Source organism: Cryptomeria japonica, chromosome 5 (genome assembly GCF_030272615.1).
Source record: "Cryptomeria japonica chromosome 5, Sugi_1.0, whole genome shotgun sequence".
Lineage (NCBI taxonomy): Eukaryota > Viridiplantae > Streptophyta > Pinopsida > Cupressales > Cupressaceae > Cryptomeria > Cryptomeria japonica.
This window is the reverse complement of record NC_081409.1, coordinates 386,851,945-386,857,944: the sequence shown is the minus strand read 5'-3', so window position 1 is coordinate 386,857,944 and position 6,000 is coordinate 386,851,945.

Below are 6,000 nucleotides of genomic sequence, written 5' to 3'. Positions count from 1 at the left end.
TTCGAAGGGTGAGCCACAAAATTGAAAAAAAAACAAGTTTATCAAATTGGTTAACCAAAGTCTAAATTCCTTTCAAAATTTCCAGGTCTCTCATACATGAAGAGAAGGCAACTGAGAGGCACATTTACTCTCAAATTGGGGTTATACCTTGAATGAAGATAGAGAGGAGGATTGGTGGGAGGATCTTCATGGCATGTAGGTGGAAAAAAATGTGGTAGTTGGTAGCTAATGTGGATGAACAAGTGTGCACCTGTGTGGCATCCAATGTATGATGTCATTGATGTGGGTAGGTGATGATTTAACACTTTCAAAATGCTTGGGATGGCCTCAACCTCAAGACCATTGTATCATCGCCCTTGGCATACAATTTTTGCAAAAGGTACATCGTTGTTGCCTTGCATAAGATTGACGAGGATATTTTTCATATTTAATGAGGCTATTCCTATGTGCAAGCATTTAAGTATAGGCAGGTGATAAAGAGGTGAGAAGTGACAGGGTGAGTTAAAACTTCATCAACAAGTTTTCACACTTGCATTATCATTTTTCCAAAGTAATCGATGTAGGTGGTATTGAATGGTTTAAATGGAGCCAAAATTTTCCTTGGTTGCATCCAAACAATAGTTAACTTTCATGGGTGTGATATCAAAAGAACAGATGCACAATGTGTTCAAGATAGATGATCCACACTTCCTTCAAATTTTAGATTTATTCCTTGGAAAGGTGTGCATGGATTCAGAGTTCTGGTATTGAGCCAATGTCAATTTGGCAACAAATTTTTTTGCTTGGAGGTTGGAGCTGGGAATGAAGGTAAACATAAAGTGGGTCATGAGGGAATGTGTGATAGAAGAATGGAAGAATATGGTAGATGTTTTCATGGTCATGGACCGACCTAGAGAAGGTTTTGTGACCAAGAGCAGTGAGTGGATGCATTCTATTGATTTTATTCCACCCCTCCAACCATTTCTCCTATAGGGTGTAGATATGGATAGGGAAGTAAGGCAAGTGGAGGCACAAAGGGACTGCGAGCATATTAAGGATTGTCTAAGAAGTCAGGAGTAGGAGCCTCAAGCTAATGGCCTAGGGGACACCAAGAAATTCAAGAAGTAGATCATTTTTTAGGACTACTAGTTCACTCATGGGAAGGAAAAAGAACAAGCTTATGACCAATAACTCCTTTGTATCATGTTTGGATTTCAACAGGCTAAACTATTTTAGAATGGTTATTTCTGTTATTATAGCTATTTATGTATACTTTGGACAAATATTTTATGAAATTGTGGTAGAGATATATGTATAGTTTGATAGTACGTAGAAATTTATGTTGAAATCCTAGATTATCTATGTTTTAGCTTCGGTTGAGAGACTATATTTGTGCCTTTTGTTTGGATTTCCAAGCTGATCCGTGGGTTGAGCCACTACGAAGAAGTTCTTTTTGTAATATTTATTATAATTAATATAAATATATAATATTTACTGATCATTTTTTAAAATATATTCAATAATTTATATAATGTTAAATTAAAAAATCATATTCCCTCTATCTATCTCTTTTCATCCCTCCTCTTCTCTCTCTCTCTCTCTCTCTACTCTACCAATATCTCTCCCTTTCACTCCCTTCGTCTCTCTATCTCTCCTCGTCTCTCCCTCCCTTGCTCCTTCCCTATCCCCCTGTTTATCTCTCTATCTCTACCTCTCTCTTTCTCTTCCCATATATCTAAATCTCTCTCATTCTCTTTCTCTTTCAATATATCTCTATCTCTCCCTCTTTCTCTATCCCCCTCTCTATCTCCCCTTTTTATATTTCCCTCTATGTCCCCTATCTCTCATATCTCTCACATTAGACAAATATGTTTAAGTTTGGCATCATTTGTTATATCTTGAACTAAGTAAGCTATAAGATGGATTGAATTGGTGTGCATGTGTTTGGAGTCTAAACAGTACAGTGAATAAGTCCAATACCTCATCTATATACAATGATTCTTAGTAGTATCTAATGAACGATATTTTCTTAGGGGATTGTTTTGCCATTTTCTTCCTTAGTCAGTAGTGCTCAAATAAAAATTAGTAGATCATTCTTCAATAATACTCAACTAAAATTAAGTATCATTCTTCAGTATGCTTAGGTAAAAGTCAGTATCAAATGGGTTATGATATATTCGACTTGGGATACATTCTGTCAATTATTTTTCTCAATCATTAGTGATGTCCATCTCAAATTAAAAAAATTTCAAGCATGACTTCCCAGATTCTCTACATTCATGTACCCAAGTTGTTTCCTTTTCTTTTGATGATTTGCATTTTCAATTTGCATGTTTACTTTTAAGAGAAAGGCCTACCACTTTAATACAAGGTTGGAAAGCTATGCTCTCTTACAAATTGTAAAACCCTATTTTAAAAAATGTTAATATTATATATTTAAATATTAAATGATATTTATATGTTATCATAAACTTATATATTTTTATTTAATATATATAGTTTATATTATATTTAAATTTAGTATTATGTATTATCATTACATACAAACATTAAATAATTAATTTATAATATTTTAAAAGTTATATTTATTATTATATAATAGATTCTATAATCAAAATTATTGATTATATTTATATAATGTAAATTATTAAGTTTATTTTAAAAATAATGTAAAAGTTATATTTATTAATATATAAACTAATAATAAAAATTAGAAAAATATAATATAATACCTCTCTCTTGTTCTCTTTTTGTCTATTCATTATCAATCTCTCTCTTCCTATCTCTCTCTTTCCCTCTCTCCTCTCTTTCTTATTCTTTTTGTCCCTTTTGCCCCTCCCCGTTTTGCTCTATCTTTTTCTCACTATATCTCAATTTATCTATCTCCCCCTTATTCATTTCTCTATCTCTCTCTTCTTCTTCTCCCTCTCTTTCCTATCTTTGTATCAATCCCCTCGCTCTCTATATAATCTATATAACTAAAATGTGTGTGATAATGATATTTCTATCATTTTGCATTCTTCTTCTCAATTCTCGATCATTGATTTTGAAAAGAATATTTATATTTTTCTCTATATTTATCTCTCTTTCTTTCTTTCTATATCTCTCACCACACCAATTTCTCTCTACACTTTTCTCTCCCCCTCTATCTTTTAATTTCTCTTTTTCTCTACCTCTTTGTCCATCTCTCTCTCGTCTTCTCTTTTGGACTCTCTTTCCCTCCCTCCCATTCCATTAGTTTATAGGTCACTAAAATAGCAACTAACATAAAAAAACTAAAATGTGCGTGACAATGATATTTTCTATCATTTTTCATTCTTCTTCTTAATTGTCATTCATTGATTTAGAAAAGAATATTTCTATTTTTCTCTATATTATGTCTCTTTCTTTCCATGTCTCCCACCACACCAAAATCTCTCTCCACTTCTCTCTCTCCCTCTATAGATTTTAAAATCTTTCTCTCCCCCCCTCTCTCTCTCCATCCCCCCTCTATATATTAAGCTCTATATATTTCTCTGCCTCGTTCTCTCTACCTCCTTTACCTATCTATCTCCTCTTCTCCCCCCACTTCTTCTCCCCCTCCTCTACCTATCTCTTTTCCTCTCTCCCCATATTATCTCTATCCCTCCTCTACCTATCTCTCTCCCTCTCTCCCCATCTTATCTCTCTCCCCCTCTCTCCCTCTTTCTCTCATAATCTCTCTATATTCCCCTATTTCTCCCTCCCTCTATTTCTTCCTCTCTCAATCATTATTTGTCCATCTCTACTTCTCTTTATTTTTCCATCTATCTCTCTATCTATTATTTTATCTCTCTCCCTCTCCTTTTCTCATACAACTCCTTATATATCTTTATCTCTCTATCACTTTATCTCACCACATATACCTCATTTTATCTCTCCCTCTCCATCTCCCTCTCCCTCTCTCCCTCTATCTTCATCTCTACCTCTATCTTCCTCTCTCTATTGCAAATGTGTGTTCTTGTTGTCATTGATGTCAAACTTGTTGATCTAGATGAGCAACTTGGTTATAGTCTACGATTCAGATGTGGTTTGGTATAATGTAGTTATAGTGGGATTCTAGTGTTCTTGCATATGTGAGGAATATATTTGTGGTTGTTTTAGAAGGCTTTTACTGATGTATCCTAAAGTTTCTAGAGCTTTGGTGTTGATTTATAGGATCCACGATTGGTGTTTAGATATATATGACTATTTTGGTGTCAGTGTACATGAATGTGTTGCATTCCTATACTTGCTATTTTTTGTGATACAGTCAGTTATTCAGTATTAGTGGTGTTTGTTGATGCTATTTTGGGCATTCGTAAGATCTATTAATTATTTACATTGAAGATTGTGATGATGTGCTTTGATAGTTTTATCTTTTGCACCTGACCTATAATGTTTTGGTTCGTGCGGTTGTGTGTGAATCTATAGACATTGTCTTAAGATGGATAGGAAGGTGTACCAACTTGCTATGAAGCCTCACATGTCTCATTTTGCCTTCCAAAATTGCTTTGGAGTTTGTTTCGAGTGGGCAGTTATGTATTTACACATTACACTAAATTAGGCCAACCTAATTGGTGTTCTTGAGGTTGTGGTTGGTATATATATGGTGGAATCATTGTGGAGATAGTGTAATAAGTTGAAAGTGTTGTGCGAAATATATGTAAAGAATTGAAGTGATCCAAAAGTGCTATAGAGTAGAGGTAAAGACAATTTCATATATGTTTTCACTAGTACATTTGGGGCTAATATCTGACGGTCGATTGTCGGAATTGCGACTACTTTTCATCGGACTACCGACAAAAGTAGCTGTCAAAAACTCGTCGTCAGACTTGTCGATGATGCCTCTGACCGTCGGAAGTACGACAACCCCATGGACTCTGCCAATGGTGGGCATGATCGCTCTTCCAATCAAAAAAGTCGTTGGACATACAACATCCTCGTCGGATGTTTGTTTAGATTGTGTCGGAATGTCGATTGAAAGTCTGAAACTTTGCACCAACGGGAATGTTGTTTGTCCGACGGTTTTGTCATTGGTTAAATTCAAAACATTTTTTATTATTGTTACAAGTATTTCATTAATTTAGAGAACATAACTGTTGCGCTCTTTACCTGATGGGGCCACATCATTTTGTCTAGCCTCAACCTCAACATGATGAACACCCTCTAGATCATCTGGAGTTGAAATACTAAAGGTTACATTAATGATGAACACCAATTGCAATTATATTTGTTTAAAGGAATAACAGTGGTCCTCTTTACCTAAGTGGGGAACATCACGTTCCTGTTGTTGTGTACCTAGATCATGCTCCACTTGGTCACCACTGACTACATGCTCTAAAATATTAACAAAAAAGGTTACATTAATTACTACTCTAATTACAAATTAAGATGTTTAATTGTATTAATAACTACATAAATAAATTTGAATAGCAAATGAATACCTCCACTACTGGGATGCGCATCTGGACCTTCATGTGCAGGTGGTGTTTCACGATTAGCAGGCTGCATTCCAATGTCATGCACATTGTTATCATTGCTTGCATATTTAAAACAAATATAGTCACTTTATGTTGGAACTCAACATCAATTAAATTATTGCTAAAGTATTCAATTTGAAACAATTTCCATTTAGCATATTTACCTATGTGATGGATGCACTCGAATATTGTGTATGCCCACTCAATTCTTGTAGCCGATGAACCACAGCTGAATAGCCTTGCTGGTAGACAATTCGCTTGTCATCTTTTGTGGGCACTCTATTGAATTCAGAGCCCTACATTTTTGCTTGGTATCGTGAATTTTGCTTGCATTGTTTGATAATAAAAAAAAATCGTTTGCAATTTATTAATATTTTGATGCAGTATTTCGTTTACATGAGATACTTACAATTCGTGCAACAAGTTTGATATAACCACCAGAGTCAAGTTTGTGTTGCCCGTGCTTTTCTTGTCTTGCCTTGGTTGCCTTTGACATGTCACTCAGTCTATAAAAAGTTTGAAATATGTTAGATTATATAAA